Source organism: Anomaloglossus baeobatrachus, chromosome 5 (genome assembly GCF_048569485.1).
Source record: "Anomaloglossus baeobatrachus isolate aAnoBae1 chromosome 5, aAnoBae1.hap1, whole genome shotgun sequence".
In the NCBI taxonomy this organism is placed as follows: domain Eukaryota; kingdom Metazoa; phylum Chordata; class Amphibia; order Anura; family Aromobatidae; genus Anomaloglossus; species Anomaloglossus baeobatrachus.
The window spans coordinates 411,230,495-411,253,252 of NC_134357.1; the positions used below are offsets into that span (position 1 = coordinate 411,230,495).

Sequence of the window (22,758 nt, forward strand, 5' to 3'; positions counted from 1 at the left end):
GGATTGCCTTCAGTCCAGAAGGAGGGGGCCAGTTGAGAATGGAGGAGACCTTCTTGGGATCCATCTGCAGTCCGGTATCGGTGATGAGGTACCCCAGGAAGGGGAGAGAAGACTGTTCGAAGACACACTTCTCGTACTTGGCGTACAGACGATTCTCTCGTTGTAGAACCAGTTGCACGTTCTCTCGGTGGGTCTGGAGGTCCGGAGAGAAGACAAGGATGTCGTCCAGATATACCACCACACAGACGTAGAGAAGGTCCCGAAACACATCGTTCACTAATTCTTGGAAGACAGCTGGTGCGTTACACAGGCCGAAGGGCATCACGCAGTATTCATAGTGCCCATCGCGAGTGTTAAACGCGGTCTTCCATTCATCCCCTGAGCGGATACGGACCAGGTTGTAGGCACCCCGAAGATCCAACTTGGTGAACACACGAGCTCCTCTGAGCCGATCAACCAATTCGGGGATGAGCGGCAGGGGGTACTTGTTTTTCACGGTGATTAGGTTCAATCCCCGGTAGTCTATACATGGGCGTAGGTCACCCTCTTTCTTCTTTACGAAGAAGAAGCCTGCTCCAGCAGGAGAGGAGGATCTCCGGATGAATCCCTTAGCCAGGCTCTCTGTGATGTACGTAGACATGGCCCTTGTTTCGGCTGGAGACAGTGGATATATCCGTCCTCGAGGTGGTGTAGTTCCCGGGAGCAGGTCAATGGCACAATCGTAAGGACGATGTGGCGGAAGTACTTCGGACTCCTTCTTGTCAAAGACGTCCACGAAGGACCAATAGGCTGAGGGCAGTCCCGGTAGGGACTCGGGAACCGGAGGTCGCCGGATGGGTTGTATGGTCTTCAGACACCTCTCATGGCAAGAAGGCCCCCATCGAGTAATATCACCAGTGCCCCAGCTGACTGAAGGCTCGTGTGTCCGCAACCAGGGAAGACCCAGCAGAATTTGATGTGACATATGTGGGAGGACGTAGAGAGCGATGTTCTCGGTGTGCAGAGCACCGATACGCAGTTCAAGCGGCTTGGTGATCCAGGAGATGGTGTCAGAGAGAGGTCTCCCATCCACAGAGGCAATCACGAGGGGCCTGTCGAGTGGAGTAACAGGCACCTGGTACTTGTCCACCGTGGCCTGCTGGATGAAATTGCCTGCTGCCCCAGAATCGAGGTACGCCTCAGCCGTAAACCGCGTCTCTCCCGTTGTTACTTGCACAGTCCATGTGACTGGGTCTGAGAGAGTCCCAGCACCTAGGGTGGCCTCTCCTACCAACCCTAGGCTTTGGAGTTTCCCGGCCTCTCTGGACAGGCGCGTAGCAGGTGTGTGCCCTCTCCGCAGTAAAAGCAGAGACCCTTGGCGAGCCGCTCTGCTCGACGTTGTTCAGACTGTCGCACACGGTCGATCTGCATGGGCTCATGGACGGAGACACCAGAGGCCGTTGACTGGAGTACGGCGGGCTTCCGTGGAGGAGAGGAGTGCCGTACCGGACGTCTCTCACGGGATACCTCTTTGGACCGCTCCTGAAAGCGTATGTCCACTCGAGTCGCTAGAGTAATCAGGGCGTCCAGGGTGGACGGTACATCACGTCCAGCCAGCTCATCTTTGATTCGACCCGATAGTCCTTCCCAGAAGGCGGCGGTTAGGGCCTCGTTATTCCACCCGAGTTCTGAAGCCAAGGTGCGGAAACGGATGGCGTATTGACCCACCGTCAGTGTTCCCTGACGTAACCGGAGAAGTGATGACGCAGACGCGGAGGCGCGTCCGGGTTCGTCAAAGGTGCTGCGAAAGGCCTGCAGGAACTCCTGGAGGTTCTTGGTCATAGGTTCCTCCTTCTCCCACAAGGGGTTCATCCACGCCAGTGCCTCGCCCTCTAGGTGAGACATGATGAAGGCGACCTTGGCTTGGTCGGAGGCAAACAGATGTGGCAGCTGCGTGAAATGGAGGGAGCATTGGTTTATAAACCCCCTGCAGGTCTTGGGATCTCCGGCGTACCGGGGTGGTGTGGCCAAACGCAGTCTGGAAGCATCCGAAGAGGCAGCCACAGGAGCGGGGGTCGTGGCTTGACTAGTGGAGGCTCGGGATGTTGAAGACGTGACTGCCGCTTGTAGCGTGGTCAGGCGGGTGTCCACGGAAGTCATAAAGTTCAGCATGCGGGTCTGAACTTCACGCTGGCATTGGAGTTCCTCATGCAAGGCCGCTAGTGCTTCGGCGGGATCCATGGCCTGTTCTTACTGTTAGGGCCAGATGGACGGGTAGACCCTGGAGGTGGATCCACTGGGCCGAACTCCCGGATGAGGGACAGGAGTCCGGTAGCCGGAGCACTGTAGGTAGCAGGACAGTCCGTGCACTGGGAGAAAATGGAGAAGTCCCTGGGACCACGAGGTCACTGATGGTGGTCCGGGTGACGGAGCTCAGGTTCGGAAGCCGTGATGGTGTCAGGCGGGGTCCGGAACCGTTGGAGCGAGATGACGGGTCACCGCAGGGATCCGAGATGGTACGGACTGTCAGGATGGCAGATGGACAGCGTTCGGGGTTCGAGGTGCCGCAGAACCGGATGGCGATGCAGGATCGGCTCTAGAAGATAGAGAGGTAAGTATCTCACAAAACACAAGGAGACCTGACTCCTAGCTTGGGAAAACACGAAGAACAGGCCCCGCTCCCTTGGACATTAACCCCCTATATACCCTGTGCCTATGTGCATCATTTCCTGTAATTTGACACTGGCCCTTTAAGAAAGGGTCAGTGACCGCGCGCGCGCCCTAATGCGCGTGCGCGCGGCGCGGGTGCCAGAAGCCAGGGAAGGAAGCTGAGAGGAGGACGCAGGGGAGCCGGCCAGGACCTGGGAAGCCGTCGGGCGCCGGGAGCGGAGACCAGGGGGCCTGGGAAGGACGGGCACCGGAGGTTGGAGAGCAGGGAGCAGGGCAGGTGAGCCGGGGAGCGGAGCTGAGGACCCGGGGAGCGGAGCAGAGGACCCGGGGAGGGGAGCCGAGGACCCGGGGAGCGTGACATAATGAAATACAAAAGGTGTGTGGGTCCTTAATTTTTCCAATATTTTTTCTTTATTGACGATACATTGAGTCCTTAAAGTCTCCACCTTTTCTGGGAGTCTTCTTGACATTACAGGAGAGTTGATAATTTTGGTGTTAACCCTTTAGTGACGGAGCTAATTTTCACCTTAATGACCAGACCAAATTTTGCAATTCTGACCAGTGTCACTTCATGAGGTTATAACTCTGGAACGCTTCAACGGATCCCGGTGATTCTGAGATTGTTTTTTCGTCACATATTGGACTTCATGTTAGTACCAAATTTAGGACAATATTTTTTGTGTTTATTTATGAAAAAAATTGAATATTGGCAAAAATTTTGAAAATTTAGCAATTTTCAACTTTTGAATTTTTATACCGTTAAACCAGAGATTTCTGTGACACAAAATAGTTAATAAATAACATTTCCCACATGTCTACTTTACATCAGCACAATTTTGGAAACAAAATTTTTTTTTGTTAGGAAGTTAGAGGGGTTCAAAGTTTATCAGCAATTTCTCATTTTTACATCAAAATTTACAAAACCAGTTTTTTAGGGACCACATCACATTTGAAGTGACTTCAATAGGCCTAGATGACAGAAAATACCCAAAAGTGACACCATTCTAAAAACTGCACCCCCCAAAGTACTCAAAACCACATTCAAGAAGTTTATTAACCCTTCAGGTGCTTCGCATGAACAAAAGCAATGTGGAATGAAAAAAAGCAAAAATTAAATTTTACCTAAAAATGTTGCTCTAACCCAAATTTATTCACTTTTAGAAGAAATAACACAACAAAATGGACCTCAAAACTTGTTCCCCACTTTCTTATGAGCGCGCCGATACCCCACATGTGGTCAGAAACCTCTGTTTGGACAAATGGGAGGGCTCGGAACAGAAGGAGCAATATTTGAATTTTGGAAAGCAAATTTGGCTGAAATAGATTGCGGGCACCATGTTGCATTTACAGGTCCGCTAAGGTACCTAAACAGAAGAAATCCCTCACAAGTGACACCATTTTGGAAACTAGACCCCTCAAGGCTTCTATCTAGGGGTATAGTGAGCATTTTAGATCCACAGGTACTTCACAGATTTTGTTAACGTTACGTTGTCATATTGAAAATTTTAATAATTTTCTCAAAAATGTTGCTTTAGCATCAATTTTCTCACTTTTTCAAGAGGTAATTCCAAAAATTTGACCTCAAGGTTTGTTAACCACTTTTTTATGAGCGCGGTGATACCTCACATGTGGTCTGAAACCTTTGTTTGGACAAATGGGAGGGCTTGGAACGAAAGGAGCAATATTTGAATTTTAGAAAGGAAATTTGGCTGAAAAAGATTGCGGGCACCATGTCGCATTTGGAGGTCCCCTAAGGTACCTAAACAGCAGAAACCCCGCACAAGTGGCCCCATTTTGGAAACTAGGCCCCTCAAGGAATTTATCTAGATGTTTGGTGAGTACCCTGAACCCTCAGGTGCTTCACAGAATTTTATAACGTTGAGCCATGAAAAAAAAAAAAAAAAATTTTACCACAAAATTGTTATTTCAACCAGGTAGCTTTTTTTTTTACAAGAGTAAAAGGAAAAAATTCAGCATAACATTTATTGTGCAATTTCTCCTGAGTTTGGCGATACCTTATATGTGGTGGAAATCAACTGTTTGGGCGCATGGCAGGGCTCGGAAGGGAAGGAGTGCCATTTGACTGCAAAATTGGCTGGAATCAATAGCGGACGCCAGGTTGCATTTGGAGAGCCCCTGAGGTGCCTAAACAGTGGCGGTCCCCACAAGTGACTTCATTCTGGAAACAAGACACCTCAAGGCTTTTATCAAGGTGTATAGTGAGCAGTTTGAATCCACGAGTACTTCACAGAATTTGATAAGCTTAGGTTGCCATATTGAAAATTTTCATTTTTTTCACAAAACTGTTGCTTTAGCATCAAATTTCTCACTTTTTCAAGAGACAACAACAAACCGTGGACCCCACAGGTTGTTATCCAATGTCTTATGAGCACAGGGATACCCCACATGTGGCCAAAAACCTCTGTTTGGATAAATGGGAGGGCTTGGAATGGAGGGAGCACCATTTGAATTCTGGAAAAGTTGAAATAAATTGCGCGCACCATGTCACATTAGCAGGGCCCCTTGGGTACCTATACATCAGAAAACCCCCACAAGTGACCCCATTTTGGAAACTGGATTTTATTCAGGAGTATAGTAAGCATTTTGAATCCACAGGTACTTCACAAAAATGTTGCTGTAGCAACAAATGTCTCACTGTTAGGCTCTGTGGCCATGATCCAGCGACACGGCATCTAGTACACAGTGTCAGCCTCCTGCAGAGATGTGAGTGTTGTCCACGGGAGAACGCAGCTGCCCAAGCCCACGATTTGGGTTCAGGCCGCTGTGGAGCTCTATGCTACCTGCAGAGAACACTCATCTCCGCAGCATAAATTGACATGCTGAGGCTCGGGAAGCTGCGCCACAGGTCGGTTTATGCTGCGGAGAAAAGAAGCACATTGGGCATGGGATTTCTAAAAATCCTTCCACTGTGCTTCTACTGCACAACGCAGCATTATGGACACAGGGAAAACACTCTGCGCCCAAAACGCTGCAAACCCTGATTGTGAGCACACAGCCTAAAATGCTACAATGGATGAATGGATAGATGTCAAACAAATATAACGTCCCATTCCCCTGCATATTCTAAGCTGGCGCCCTTTAGTGCCTTTCATGTGGCACTAAAGGGTGCCTAGCCTTGTATTTAGCCCCCCAAAAAATTAATAATTAAAATACACGACGTGGGGTCCCCCCTATTTTTGATAGCCAGCTAGGGTAAAGCAGACAGCTGTAGCCTGAAAACCACAGCTGACAGCTTCACCTTGGCTGGTGATCAATTTGGAGGGCTCCGCAGGCGTTTTTTAAAAAAAAAAAAAAACGTGGGGTCCCCCCCAAATTAGATCACCAGCCAAGGTGAAGCGGACAGCTGGGGTCTGGTATTCTCAGGGTGGGAAGAGCCATGGTTATTGGACTCTTCCCAGCCTAAAAATAGCAGGCCGCAGCCGCCCCAGAAGTGGCGCATCCATTAGATGCGCCAATCCTGGCGCTTCGCCCCAGCTCATCCCGCGCCCTGGTGCGGTGGCAGACGGGGTAATATATGGGGTTGATACCAGCTGTAATGTCACCTGGCATCAAGCCCTGGGGTTAGTGATGTCACGGCATCTGAACAGATACCCGACATCACTAACCCAGTCAGTAATAGAAAAAAAAAAGACAAAAAAAAAATTTATTTGAAAAAACACTCCCCGAAACATTCCTCTTTTACCAATTTATTGAAAATAAAGAAATTCCGGTCGCTGTAATCCATTTTGGAGGTCCCGCGCCGACTCTGGATCTTCTAGAATATGGGGGGCACGTTCAGGGAACGTATCCCCCATTTTCTGGAAGAGCAAGCTCTCCATGAGCAGTGTGGGTGCAGTAATCTGAGAATACTGCACTCACACTGCCCCGGTCCAACCTAGGGCAGAGTGACCTGCAGTAACCTCATTCCAGAATATGAGGGGCACGCTCACAGAACGTACCCCCCATTTTCTGGAACAGCAGCCTCTCCATGTGAGGAGTGTGGCTGCAGATCACTGCACTCACCCTCCCCCGGTCCACAGTGGAGCCTGTGCATCAGCGACGTCAGCAGGATCCCTGCTTGCAGGGATCCAGCTGACAGCCGCTGTCTGCGCATGCGCCGCCAGCATTGAAGAAGGAGGCGGCGATCGCGGGCCCGGAGCGGCAGACAGGTAACGTATAACCGGGGGCTTGGGCGGGAGGGTGACCTAGTGGGACCTGGGGACACCTTTCTGCCGCATGTGACGTGTCACATGCGGCAGAAAGAGCAGAATGAAGGCGGCCACGCGCTGTGCGCCGCCATCTTCCACGCTCCGGAGGGGGGAGGGGGGTGGTGGCTCTGGAGAACCGGAGGGGGCTCCGGTGACCAGAGGGCTCCGGTGGACCGGAGGAGGGGTCAGGGGGAGGACATTTCCCTCCGATCTGAAATGTTTGATCATTTCAGATCGGAGGGAAATGACTGCAGAGCCGGCGCCGGCGGCAGTTTTCTGTGCGCTTCGGCGCCATTTTGGATGTCCGGTGGGGGTAGGGGTGGGGGTGGGGGGACTCTCCGGTACCGGGGGCTTTGGGGGCACTAGGGGGTTAGATTTCTTTCTCATCTGACATGTTTGATCATGTCAGATGAAAAAGAAATCAGTTTTACCGGCCATTTCTTTTTTTTCATGTGTTCGTCGGTATACGGTGTATACCGCCGATCACATGATCGGGGTCCAAAAAAAACACCCCGATTCATAATCTGGGGGGTCTCAGCTACCCCCGGTAGCTGAAACCCCCGAGATTTTCGGTCGCTGGGGGGCGCTACAGGGTTTTTTCGGGCCGCCGCTTTAAAGCGGCGGAACAGAATAAGTACCCTGTTTTGCCGCCGCTTTAAGTCGTACGGCCGTCGTTATGAGGTTAAAACACTTTATCAGTTAACCATTAATATGTGCCAATAACCAAATGTAGTACATGATCCATATTTATCAGAAGCCCAGCGGGAAAATGGTGGAAAAACATAACACCCGACATGTGAGAACCATGGAGAACCATAAACCCAGCTTGAGAGATAGACAGCCATTGATATTAAAGTTGCTCCTACTTGTTAAACCCAGTTACTTCTCATAGTTGAAACAACTATAATTGTAGGTCAACTGTTTTTATTTTGGACCGGACAACCAATTTCAAGGTGACATACTGGGGCATAATTTTATCGGGCATCCAGGCCTAAAGGTGGTGTCACACACAGCGACGACAACGACGTCGCTGCTACGTCACCATTTTCTGTGACGTTGCAGCGACGTCCCGTCGCTGTCGCTGTGTGTGACTTCCAGCAACGAGCTGGCCCCTGCTGTGAGGTCGTTGCTCGTTGCTGAATGTCCTGCTTCATTTTTTCGTCGTCGCTCTCTCGCTGTGTGTGACAGCGAGAGAGCGACGAAATGAAGCGAGCAGGGAGCAGGATCCGGCGTCTGGCAGCTGCGGAAAGCTGTAACCACTGTAAACATCGGGTAACCAAGGGAAGATCTTTCCCTGGTTACCCGATATTTACCTTCGTTACCAGCCTCCGCCGCTCTTGCTGCTAGTGCCGGCTCCTGCTCTGTGCACATGTAGCTGCAGTACGCATCGGGTAATTAACCCTATGTGTACTGTAGCTAGGAGAGCAAGGAGCCAGCGCTAAGCAGTGTGTGCGGCTCCCTGCTCTCTGCACTGTGACATGTAGCTGCAGTACATATCGGGTTAATTAACCCGATGTGTACCGTAGCTAGGAGAGCAAGGAGCCAGCGCTAAGCAGTGTGCGCGGCTCCCTGCTCTCTGCACATGTAGCGACGTTATGATCGCTGCTGCGTCGCTGTGTTTGTTAGCTAAGCAGCGATCATAACAGCGACTTACAAGGTCGCTGTTACGTCACAGAAAATGGTGACCTAACAGCGATGTCGCTGTCACTATGTGTGAACCCAGCTTTAGTGCAACTGTTACTTTTGCACCCTCTACACCTACTAACTACTCTCCTGAAAATACCAATTATTAATGTAAGTCAAGGAATCCCTAGTAAATAGGAGATTAAGGGGTAGTACAATGGACCACCATTCATTCTGCGTTCCTAACACAACAATTCGCATTGACTTAATCTTAATTATTGATTTACCCAAGTTCTTACCATCTGTTCACCAAGCATAATAAACTCTGCAAAGTAAATCTGTCTGCAAATGTGTTCTGAATCTTCGAAAAGGCTGAAATGATCCAACTTAATACACTGCACCACACCGGGGAGAGAAATTCCCTTCAGTTAATTTAGTGATAAAGTTCCTTTCGGTAAAGTATATTCCACATCGGGCCCGGGCTGCTTTCTCACAATCCCTGTATCTTAATTGAAAACATGGAGACAAAATTAATTATTCTCCTATCTCCCCCTCTTATCAGATTATTATTTCATATACAGGATGGCTTCTGACAGGTGTACATTGGGGGAATGCTGGAAAATGAGGTTATATGCAGGTGAAACACAATAGGAATATGTCCTTTCTGCCAAAACCCTGTAAATTAATTCAAGCTGAACTATAACCAATGTTATCCTCTCTGGTCCAGGACTGATTTCCGCCCATGGAGGTGAATATTTAGTGCTGACGGGGAGAAGGAAAGCTGCTGGGCTTTTTGTTAACCATAATTGACTGCAGTGAGTTAGTAACCCTTGAAATGTCTGAATCTTTTTTAAGAAAAGGACAAACATACATAGTTGCAACCATCTTTGTATGCGACCAGAAACAAGATATGTACGGTATCTGCTAAGGGATTTTAAAATAAGGTCCTACTGGAACAGATTTTGAAGAATACTTACCTTACTATTATTAATTTTTTTACCCTTATCCCATACCAACTACAGACCTGAAAATTTATTGGAGAGAACAATGATTCATACTCTCAGTGTTCATCGGGTGATGATGGATCATCTCAATATACACCTTTATTATGAGAATGAAAGTATAAAACAGCCTTTGCAGGAATCTCTAAAGAAATTGGTCTCAATAAAGCCCCCTGTACACATTACCCACCAATATTGATGCATTTGGCTGACACTTTAATGTCTATGGGGTCACCAGCCAACTGATTGTCTGGGAAGATGTCAATTGGGCATGTCTGATTTTGAACAGCCAATCACTTTTAACCTGGAGAGTAGCCACTGGCAGATATATCTGTCATCAGCTTTCTCATAGTGGACACAGAAGCTCTTGGCTACACGAGTGTTCCTGTGTTTGGGATAGACAGATGCCGATTGAATATTTGTTCGACCCATAGTTTGGCCGACAGCCATGTAATGTATTGGGGGGGCCTTAAGACAGATCCATGTTCTCCATTAGTGTCTATCACACTTGATAACTCTTTTTTAGAATATCTAGGAAGCTCTTGAAAAAAAAAAAAGGGGAGACTTATTGGATTACAATCACAGGTGGCAGATTTCATGCTAATTCTTCCTGTAGCTAAAGTCTAGCAAAAGCCTTAATTCCTTCAGACACTTTAGATAAACAATGGTTTGGCCATGTGTTTGGTTAGTTGCTACCTCGCCTGACTGCCCCATACACAGGAGAGCTTTCTCTGCTGACATCTAAAGGCCCAGTCACACTAAACAACTTACCAGCGATCCCAACAACGATACAACCTGATAGGGATCGCTGGTAAGTTGCTAGGAGGTCGCTGGTGAGATGTCACACTAAGCGACGCTCCAGCGATCCCACCAGCAACCTGACTTGGCAGGGATCGCTGGAGCGTTGCTACACGTGGAAGCATGCTGCGCTTGGTAACTAAGGTAAATATCAGGTAACCAACCCGATATTTACCTTGGTTACCAGCGCACAGCTTAGCGCTGGCTCCCTGCACACCTAGCCACAGTACACATGGGGTTAGGTTACCGTAATTACCCGATGTGTACTGCAGCTACATGTGCAGAGAGCAGGGAGCTGCGCACACTGCTTAGCGCTGGCTCCCTGCTCTCCTAGCTACAGTACACATGGGGTTAATTACCTGATGTGTACTGCAGCTACATGTGTAGAGAGCAGGAGCCGCGCACACTGCTTAGCGCTGGCTCCCTGCACACCTAGCTACAGTACACATGGGGTTAATTACCCGATGTGTACTGCAGCTACATGTGCACAGAGCAGGAGCCGGCACTGACAGCTAGAGCGGCGGAGGCTGGTAACGAAGGTAAATATCGGGTAACCAAGGGAAGGGCTTCTTGGTTACCCGATGTTTACTGTGGTTACCAGCGTCTGCAGAATCCGGCTCCTGCTGCCTGTACATTTAGTTGTTGCTCTGTCGCTGTCACACACAGCGATGTGCGCTTCACAGCGGGAGAGCAACAACTAAAAAATGGCCCAGGACATTCAGCAACAACCAACGACCTCACAGCAGGGGCCAGGTTGTTGCTGGATGTCACACTAAGCAACATCACTAGCAAGTTGTGCACCAGCAGCGATGTTGCTAGCGATGTTGCTTAGTGTGACGGTACCTTAAGATGCTGCTCATGTCTTAGAGAACAAAAGGATCAAATGTCCAAAATGGAACAAGCTGGATCCTTACCTTTCCTGACATTTGTCTAGAGAGAGTCAGAAGCCCCAATACACATTAGACTGTCAGCTGAACATGTTACTATTTGCAAGTTGGTCCGACATTAGCCTAATATGTATGGAGGCCTTAACAATTAAGGCCAATCAAGCCAAAAACTAAACTGCAGATATAGATTATACTTAACAATCTTTTAATATCCATTCACATGTCTCACCTTGAGCAGAAGAAAAGGAACTCTAGTCCTTTACTGACCACGTGCCATTTATAATACTGGTACCTTCTTATGAAGCTCTCTCAGGCTCCCAGGGCAAAGGTCTGCACCCTCTATAGCTATGTCCCTGACTATGATTACTAATATAACAAAGAGCATATTATTATTATTATTATTATTTATTTATAGAGCACCATTGATTCCATGGTGCTGTACATGAGAAGGGGGTTACATACAGAATACATATATAAGTTACAATAGACAGACTAGTACAGAGGGAAGAGGGCCCTGCCCTTTCGGGCTTACATTCTATAGGATTTTGGGGAGGAGACAGTAGATAGTAGATGGGGTGTAGGTTGGGCGGCAGCTCCACACGGTGGTGGGGAGGCAGCTCCGCACGGTGGTGGGGCGGCAGCTCCACGCGGTGGTGGGGCGGCAGCTCCGCATGGTGTTGGGGCGGCGGCTGTGGTGGTGGTGGTGAAGCACTGAGGTCATTGAAGGTTATAGGCATTTCTGAACAGATGAGTTTTCAAGTTCTGTTTGAAGTTTGCAAGTGTAGTAGATAGTCTGACATGTTGAGGCAGCGAGTTCCAGGAGACTGGGGATGCTTGGAGTCGGTTACATGAGGAGCGAATGAGAGAGGAGGAGAGAAGGAGATCTTGGGAGGATCAGAGATTGCGTTTTGGAGAGTAGTGAGAAATTAGTTCAGAGATATACGGAGGAGATAGATTATGGATGGTTTTGTAGGTCAGTGTTAGTAATTTGAATTGGATACGGTGGAAGATTGGGAGCCAATGGAGGGATTTGCAGAGAGGAGAAGCATGGTGGTAATGAGGAGAGAGGTGGATCATTCGGGCAGCAGAATTAAGGATGGACTGGAGAGGGGCGAGCGAGTAAGCAGGGAGACCACAGAGGAGGATGTTGCAGTAGTCGAGGCGGGAGATAATGAGGGGATGCACTAGGGTGTATTTTATATGGCGTTATAAAACACAAAACCATGGTAGACCTGTGCACTAATGCTTGAATTACTGATTTTTATGATACCTACATAGATGTGATAAATATCCTTTTACTCTATCATCTAGGGATACAACTGGACAACTTGTCTCTTCAGGGAGGAAGTAGACAAACTATAGTACCACCTATTGGAAGTAGCAATCCTAAAAGTCAAAAGTGACCCTTTAACGAGCCTTGTCATATGACTTAGGATTTATGCCAGATCAGAACCACAGTTTGCAGACACGGTGTTTCAGGATGGTTGCCCCTCGTCAGTGCAAAGTATGAGATCTGATCTGGCTGTGTGAGAAGCTAAGATGGGGTCTGTGCATCTATACAGATGTAGAAACTACAATGAGTGAACCACAGGTTTTATTGACAATGTAAATTAGGGTTTCACAAAAAAGCAATGATATTTCCTCAAATTATGAATAGTATTATTTTGTTGCCCAATGAAATCTTTTTTATAAAGTTCTGGACCATTTAATACCACATTAATAGAGTTTCCCTATTTCGCTGTAACATAGTAATTTAAGGTGATATCTGTAATTCCATGTTTGCAATCTAATTTATCCCAAATGTTGCATATTAGTCACTTATGACAGGGCGTCTAGTGTTGCCTTATTTACTGCTATCGTGGTAGGAATCTCAAATCTTTCCCACAAGCAAATTGGTTTTAGTCCAAACATCAATGTTAAAGAATTTGTGATTCACCTAAAATGGAAATCTAATGCCACATCAGAAACCCAAATTATTGGAAAATTTAACTCATTTGTAGCCCTTACTCTGTTTAGGAGAAGAGTCCACAGAATACAACCACAAAAATGTCTGGGTCCACAAATCACTATGTTGCAATAAATGAATCGTCTCATCACACATACCCTTTACCTTTACCAGATATTTAACGTAATTGGTGACCATGCGAAGGGAGAATATTCAACAGTTGGAAAGCAACCAGTTTGTTATCAGATCTTTGCTTTTGTGAAGTCACAAATCCCTTCAATGAAGTCCACACATCCTCATGGGGAATATGGAAATGGTAGTCTTTGTGAGACTGGGAATATTAATAATTTAATAATAATATCTATTCATTATATAGCTCCATTAATTCCATAGCGCTTTACATACTTCAGGAACATTGTCCCTACTGGGGCTCACAATCTAAATTTCCTATCTTGTATGTCTTTGGAGAGTGGGAGGAGACCAGAGTACCTGGAGGAAACCCATGCAAACATGGGGAGAACATGCAAACTACTTGCAGATGGTGTCCTTGGTGGAATTTGAACCGAGGACCCCAGTACTGCAGTGCTAACCACTAAGCCACCGTGGAGTAGGAAGCTCTAGAAATTTTTAGTACTGTAAAATGCTTTGATGTTCCTCAAAGCAAATTGGGTCATGCCCAATAAATATCTGAAGGTCAAAAATGTTGGCAGTGTTTTTTCTTAAAAACAATTTTAATGTTCTTGCATTATAGATCGGTCAAATAAACCATTGCTTACCTAGGTCATGGGCATCAGACCCTCACAAATTTCATTTTGAGATGTCGTTAGGGTATGTCAAAAATGATCTTCATATTAGAAGCCTACATCAAGTCCTCTTACATAAGTCACATACAAGTGCACAAACATTGACTCATAAGTATTAAGGTCTTCTGATCATGACCGTCAAGCAGCGCATGACCAGGAGTAAAGGCACTGACCCTATGAGCTCACAATCAGTATCACTGCATTTCTATGTGTCACCGTCATATGTTGAAATGTCACAAAAGTGACAGAGAGTTGTATCACACGCCACCGCCCTGACTGTGAACTCAAGCCTTTACCATGCCCGGCGGGGGAAACAATGGGTCCATTTTATCCAGCAAGAGACAGATAAGGGGAGATGTTGACCCATATATACTATCACGATGGAGTGACCCGATGACTATCAGGCTGAGAGAACTATGTGGGAGCAGGAAATGAAAATGCTATTAACTCTGCACATAAGAAATTCAAGTACATTTTTTTGCAGATTTCTATTTTTACCCTCCCCCATTCCAACATGTATCCGTGATAATTGCACTGGGCTTGTTTTCAAATTATTATATTGAAGCAATTTGTACTGGGTTCTATAACATTTGTTGGAAATGTATAATTTATCCTTATTTAACCTCATCCAGAAACTCCTTTTTTAGTTTACATACCTCTACATCAATGGTTTCCAACTAGTGGCTTTTCAGTACTGTGTGCTCATCAGTGTCAGGTCTTGATGAATTTTGCAATAATTAGAGAATAACAAGTTGGAGAACACTCCGGAAGCAGCAAAACATTTTCTGCATAGGCCCGGCATGCCATTGCTATGTGGTCCAATGATGGAAATGAACTAGAGAAATTGCCACCATTTCCTAATCTTATAGCCTGAACTGGTGCATACTGAACAATATCTAAAATAGCAGTTGAACTCAAGTAAATTAGAGTAGGACCCAGATGAGAGTTACACCTTGACGTGGTATCTTGACACAAGTAAATTTGGCAACCTTTATTTGCTAAGTAACTCATATTTTTTTTTCATGTTTTCTTGACAGTAATGCGTATTCATATTCCAATGTTCACCATCTACATTCTTGTTTTTTTTCTCCTTCCCTTTACTTGAGTGTAAGGGTATGTGCGCACGTTGCTTTTTACCTGCTTTTTACCTGCTTTTTTGCTGCTTTTTCTTCTGCGCTGTTTAATGCCAAAATGGATGTGTTCTTCTATTCAAGCAAAGTCTATGGGAATTTGGGTTTCTTGTTCACACTATGTTGTTCAAAATGCTGCCTTTTTGAGGCAGAACTTTGGTCAAAAACTCAGCTTTTCAAAGAAGCAACATGTCAATTGTTTTTGTCATTTGGGTTTTGCACTGCAAAGCTGAGTTTTTGACCAAAGTTCTGCCACAAAAAGGCAGCATTTTGAACAACATAGTGTGAACAAGAAACCCAAATTCCCATAGACTTTGCTTGAATAGAAGAACACATCCATTTTGGCATTAAACAGCGCAGAAGAAAAAGCACCAAAAAAGCAGGTAAAAAGCAGGTAAAAAGCAACGTGCGCACATACCCTTACTGCTATTTTAGACAACAATGGAAATGAGGCAGAATATGCTCAATTGGTTTTATTTTCTGCTTGAGGCAGACTCTGGGTAAGTTGGCTCCCATAAGTACAAACCTCACTGTCGCATAGCCCAATGAATAATGATGAGGACGGAATGACAGAAGATACAGTTGTTCTTTCTCTATGCAATACATGTTATCGGCAGCACCTCTTGTTTATACCAGCAGACGTGCTGCCGATAACAATGATTTGATCATCCGATGAACAATAATTTTTCTCATCCGTCAGAAAAGCTTGTTTACCATTTTCGTACTGGTGTAAATATATCATAAGATACAGGTTTGCTGCTCCTGTACAGTGCAAAATTCATACTAGGGTCATCTTACTTCTCTCTTTGTAGAGTTATTATATTATGACCAATCCACAAAAAGTAGTCAGGTACTAATTCAGGGGCCTTGATTTACTAGCGAACTGTAACAACAGGAACACCAAAAGTTAAACATGGTATATGACGTTAGTATTTGAGAATTTTATTATGACATTATTTGGAAACGGATATGAAAGTATTACTTGGCTCTATACTAAGGGGTACTTTGCATGCTGCGACATCGCTAGCCGATGATAGCGATGCCGAGCGTGATAGTACCCGCCCCCGTCGCACATGCGATATCTTGTGATAGCTGCTGTAGCGAACATTATCGCTACGGCAGCTTCACATGCACTTACCTGCCCTGCGACGTCGCTCTGGCCGGCGACCCGCCTCCTTCCTAAGGGGGCGAGTCGTGCGGCGTCAAAGCGACGTCACACGGCACCCATCCAATAGAAGCGGAGGGGTGGAGATGAGCGGGACGTAAACATCCCGCCCACCTCCTTCCTTCCGCATTGGCGGTGGAGGCAGGTAAGGAGAAGTTCCTCGCTCCTGCGGCTTCACACAGAGCGATGTGTGCTGCCGCAGGAACGAGGAACAACATTGTATCTCCTATTGGTGCGCCATTATGAAAATGTCCGACACTACACAGATCACCGATTTACGACGCTTTTGCGATCGTTTATCGGCGCATCTATGCTTTACACGTTGCGACGTCGTTACCGACGCCGGATGTGCGTCACTTTCGATTTGACCCCGACGATATCGCAGTAGCGATGTCGCAACGTGCAAAGTACCCCTAAGAGTCGAATTTGGATGCTACATATTACTTAAGTACTATATGGTGGTGTGTTCTCTATATGGCAGTATTATATTGGAGCAATTGAATAGTGTTATAATTCCAAGAACGTTTTTCTAAAAATGGCAAGTGCAGCCCCCTACATTTCTTGTTGTTTAGTGCCCTATTTTGTACAAAAACAGCACCAATTATGTGAAAGTAGGATCAATCAGGTCACTTAGGCACCAGAACCTCACTGCCTCCTATAGCTATATGATGCCTTTTAAATCACTGTTGTCTATAAGAAAACTAATTTTCACAATCTAACTGAAGAAAGACAGAAGCTTTGAGGAATTTCAACTCACTACTGAGTCTTGACCCAGCCATGGGAGACTTCTTGTGTCTTATGTTCTTATCCATTCTTTATGTAATGTATAGAAGGCTCCCTAATCTAATGAGTATAATGTGCCGTTATAATGGGTTACAGGGTCATTCCCATGTAAAAGTCAGATGACCTACGGAAAGCTCAGCCAAGGGAAAGAGAAAGACTTTGACAACAGATGAGAACCAAATGGCCTATCCCATCTGCCAATTTCCCGTCTTGAGTCAGACTCCATCGTACTCAAGAGGAACTTTCATGTTTGAACATAAAAAGTTCATTCATGAAAATGACGGCTTTAGTCCACACATCACAATATGTTATAGCCATTTCAGGCTGGTTGTAAAAGAATTAAGCCAAATAAAAGGTGGACATGAACCGCTCTTCTCATCTGGTTGTAATACCCAACCCTGTAATAGTCTCCTACAAAGAGATTTTCCAACTAATTGAATAGAACTGGACTTCTGGGAAGGGCTGATAACTTACATATGACATGAATTGCTATTGTCCAGCCCTTTCTTGCATACTCTATTTTTTGCAAGAATATGATAGGCCTTAGAGACATGTACCCCCACGCCTGTAGGCCTGATGTCCTCTGAGAACATCACCTTTGACCAGAGGACTTATGTCAAACAAACTATGAACTCCTGAACTTATTAATCACGGATAATTCACCCCAAACCCCAGCAGTTCTGTACTGAAAATCACTTCTGGAAAATATTCACTCCCTCTGGACATCTGGGCCAAAGGAGAGCCTATCCTTTCTGTGGCCTTCACTCACACAATGCCAAACGGACATGAAACAAATTTATGAAAATGTCTCAGATTTCATGAGGAATAGGTCACAGATTTAATTTCTGCAGCTCAGCACTTTGTGACATTTGCACAAATCAGTTCCCTATGACAGCTTGAAGGTGTCGGAAGGTTTTATCTGAGGAACATTTTCTTAAATAAAATACGTAAGGTGAGGAAATTTGTACTGTTAATATATATTGGAAATGTTACAGCATGTGCTTCTTAATGGGTGAGATATACACATTCATTTTTTAATCTAATTTATTTAGCAATCTGCTAAACGATGTCATATGTGGCCAAAATAAACTGAAGGATCCAAAGTACCTTAAAGGGAACCTATCACCAGGTTTTTCCCATATAAAATATGGCCACCATCTGTATGCCCTTCTATAATGCTGTTTATATGTCGCAAGGCCGATCTGCATAACAGATAAAAGATTTTATATTACACCCACCTAAAGGGTGGTCAGGTCTGATGGGCGTCGCTGGTCTTGATCCTCATTCCCTGATTTTTGTGGATGATGCTTCCTACATCATCTACACAGTGTCTTCCATTGTGCTCCTGCGCACGTGCACTTTTCTCCATCCTGCTGAAGAGATGAGCAAAGTATTGTAGTGCGCATGGACGGGCACTCTTTGGTCTTTGTCCACGCAAGCGCAGTACAGTACTTTGTTCTGCACTTAACTGGGCAGAGTGAAGTGCATGTGCGCAGGAGCGAGATGGAAGACACTGTGTGCATGATGTCATCCACATGAAGCAGGGAAGGAAGATTTGACTGGATCAAGACCAATGACGCCCATTGGACCAGACCGCCCCATAGGTAAGTATAAAAGATTTTTTTTATGTTATGCAAATCATCTTGGGGACTTACAGTGGATATGAAAAGTATTCAGACCCCTTTAAATTTTTCACTCTTTGTTTCATTGCAGCCATTTGATAAATTCAAAAAAGTTTATTTTTTTCTCATTAATGTACACTCTGCACCCCATCTTGATATAAGAAAACAGAAATGTAGAAATTTTTGCAACTTTTTTAAACAAGAAAAACTGAAATATCACATGGTCATAAGTATTCAGACTCTTTACTCAGTATTGAGTAGCAGAACCCTTTTGAGCTAGCACAGCCATGAGTCTTCTTGGGAATGATACAAGTTTTTCCACACCTGAATTTGGGGATCATCTGCCATTCTTCCTTGCAGATCCTCTCCAGTTCCATCAGGTTGGATGGTGAATGTTGGTAGACAGCCATTTTCAGGTCTCTCCAGAGATGCTCAATTGGGCTTAGGTCAGGGCTCTGGCTGGGCCAGTCAAGAATGGTCACAGAGATGCTCTGAAGCCACTCCTTTGATATTTTAGCTGTGTGCTTAGGGTCATTGTCTTGTTGAAAGGTGAACCTTCAGCCAAGTCTGAGGTCCAGAGAACTCTGGAGGAGGGTTTTCTTCCAGGATATTTCTGTACTTGGCCGCATTCATCTTTCCTTCAATTACAACCAGTCATCTTGTCCCTGCAGCTGAAAAATACCCTCATAGCATGATGCTGCCACGACCATGTTTCGCTGTTGGGATTGTATTGGGTAGGTGATGAGCAGTGCCTGGTTTTCTCCACACATACCGCTTAGAATTATCACCAAAAAGTTCTATCTTCGTCTCATCAGACCAGAGAATCTTATTTCTCATCGTCTGGGAGTCCTTCATGTATTTTTTTGGAAACTCTATACGGGCTTTCATATATCTTGCACTGAGGAGAGGCTTCCGCCAGGCCACTCTGCCATAAAGGCCCGACTGGTGGAGAGCTGCAGTGATAGTTGACTTTGTGCAATTTTCTCCCATCTCCCTACTGCATGTCTTGAGCTCAGCCACAGTTATCTTGGGGTTCTTCTTTACCTCTCTTACCAAGGCTCTTCTCCCATGATTGCTCAGTTTGGCTGGATGGTCAGGTTAAGGGTACGCTCACACGAGCGTGAAAATCGGACGAGTGCAATGCGAGAAAATCTCGCATTGCCCTCGGACCTATGTTAGTCAATGAGGGAGAGCAATTAGTCAGCTTTTCTCGCATCCAGATTCTGGATGTGAGAAAAGCAGCAGCAAGGTGCGATTTTCCGCTAGAGCCGTATCCCTCGCACCGAATCAAGTGAATGGGTGCGAGAGATACATCGGACTGCACTCGGATGTTATCCCAGTGCAGTGCGATAGACGTACAGGCTGACAATGGAGGAGACGGGGGGTGGGGGGGGTTAACCCCTCCCTCTCCTCCGCAGCGCCCGTCCTCAGTTTCACAGCTGTGACCTGATTGCAGGATCGGGTCACAGTCGCATGACACTCGGCTCACGCTCGCAGCAGAGCCTGAGCCAGGAGTCATTAGCGTATCGCATCCAATGCTGCCGCATCAGATGCCATACGCTCGTCTGAATCCAGCCTTAGGAAGAGTTCTGGTGGTCCCAAACTTCTTCCATTTAAGGATTATGGAGGCCACTGTGCTCTTAGGAACCTTGAGTACTGCAGAAATTCTTTTGTAACTTGGCCAGATCTGTGCCTTGCCACAATTCTGTCTCTGAGCTCCTTCGGCAGTTCCTTTGACCTCATGATTCTCATTTGGTCTGACATGCACTGTGAACTGTGAGGTCTGATATAGGCAGGTGTGCGCCTTTCTAAATCAAGTCCTATCAATTTAATTTAACACAGCTGGACTCCAATGAAGGAGTACAACCATCTCAAAGAGTATCACAAGGAAATGGCAGCATGTGACTTAAATATGAGTGTCTGAGCAAAAGGTCTGAATACTTATGACCATGTGATATTTCAGTTTTTCTTGTTTAAAAAATTTGCAAAAATTTCTACATTTCAGTTTTTTTCTGTCAAGACGGGGAGCAGAGTGTACATTAATGAGAAAAAAATGAACTTTTTTTGAATTTACCAAATAGCTGCAATGAAACAAAGAGTGAAAAATACTTTCCGTACCCACTCTTATTTACCCATTCTAGAATGCTGTATATAAGAGCATACATGTGGTGACTATACTTTATATGGGGAAAACCTGGTTAAAGAAGCCCATAGGTGTATAAATCTATATAGATAAATCTTATGTATCAACACAAGGGCCTGCATGGAGAACATTTTTGTAAATTTTAGAAGTACCAGAACTTCACAAACTTGGGCGTTTGTCCAGATTTAAAAGTTATCCTTGGTGAACAGTTTTGCATAAATTTTGCATCATGCTTTCCATCATTTAGGATCCTGAGGACTTCACACAATTCACAATGCAGGGAATCACAGGTGCTGTGGGGTTCCATTTAGTTAGTTCGTATTGCACCCATGTGTCTCATTTGGCTCAATCCAATTTATACTAAGGCTATGTGTGCACTTGGCATTTTTTTCTGCATTTTGGCTGCGTTTACAACTGCACTGTGTCATTGACAAAATGTATGCGTTCTGATTCCCCAGCAAAGTCTATGAGAATCATGCAAAATTTGTGCACACTATGCTTTTGGAAATGCAGCGTTTTGATTGTCAAAAATTTGTCAAAAACCCATGTGTTTGAAGAAGCAACATGTCAATTGTTTTTGCCATTTTGGCTGCGTTCTACACCCATTGAAATCAATGAGTAGTAGAAAATTGCTGCCAAAATGTTAAGCAGTGCGTTTGCATTGCATTATTGTTGCGATCCGCATGTTTTTTTAACATAACAAAGGCAGGTCTTTCGTCTTTCTCTCTCTGTCGGTCTGTCGGTTGGTCTCTCTCTATCGGTCTCTCTCTATCTCTCTCTCTGTCCATACCGGTCTCTCCCTCCCACCCCCTCTCTCATACTCACCGATCCACGATCACTGGCGCGGCGCTGCACGGCGTTCACACTGTGGCAGCTTCTTCTCTTTTGAAAATGCCGGCCGCTCATTAATCCATTATTTCCTGCTTCCTCCGCCCTCCGTCGCCTATGATTGGTTGCAGTCAGACACGCCCCCACGCTGAGTGACAGCTGTCTCACTGCAACCAATCACAGCCGCCGGTGGGCGTGTCTATATCGAGCAGTAAAAAAAATAAATAAATAATTGAAAAAAAAAACCGAGGTGCGGTCCCCCCAATTTGGATACCAGCCAGGGTAAAGCCACATGGCTAAAGGCAGGTAATCTCAGGATGGGGAGCTCCACGTTATGGCGGCCCCCAGCCTAACAATATCAGCCAGCAGCCGCCCGGAGTTGCCACATCCATTAGAAGCGACAGTCCCAGGACTTTACCCGGCTTATCCCGAATTGCCCTGGTGCGGTGGCAAACGGGGTAATAAGGAGTTAATGGCAGCAGCCCATAGCTGCCACTAAGTCCTAGGTTAATCATGGCAGGCGTCTCCCCGAGATACCTTCCATGATTACCCTGTAAGTTAAAGAAAATAAACACACACATCCAAAAAATCCTTTATTTGGAATGAAAGACAAAAAAAACACCCTCTTTCACCACTTTATTACCGTAATCCCTCAAAAACACCTCCAGGTCCGACGTAATCCACGCAAGGTCCCACGACGTTTTCAGCTCTGCTACATCGGAAGGTGACAGGAGCGGCAGTAGAACACCGCCGCTCCTGTCAGCTCCATGCAGCAACTTAAGTGAGTAGCGCGATCAGCTGTGCTGTCACTGTGGTTATTAGCAGCCACCGCTCTCAGGTGGAGGACTGCAGCTGTGGCCGTGAGTAACCTGAGTGAAAGCACAGCTGATCGCCTGACTCACTGCAGTCACTCAGGGAATTTGCGATCACAGGTGAGGCCTTCACGTGTGACCGCAAATCAAGCCGTGGCACATGCACAGAGCTGCGCGATCACAATGAAGTCGGGTGAAGTTCATCTGAGTTCATTCGGATCGCGCGGCTCTGTTTCGCAGCCAGCCATGCTCTTTTTGACAGTGCGGTCCCACTCGGCTCTGCTCCAAGTCTATGGGGATGCTACAGAGCTGAGTGGGACCGCACTGTCAAAAATGTGCGTTCTGGATGCTTTTCCCACTC

At 46.0% G+C, this 22,758-nt stretch overlaps 1 long non-coding RNA gene across 1 annotated transcript in view; it reads right to left on the reverse strand.

Moving 5' to 3' along the window:
* The window catches only part of LOC142310230 (uncharacterized), a 126,617-nt gene that overhangs the window by 58,522 nt on the left and 45,337 nt on the right, over window positions 1-22,758 (reverse strand). The window lies entirely within an intron of this gene.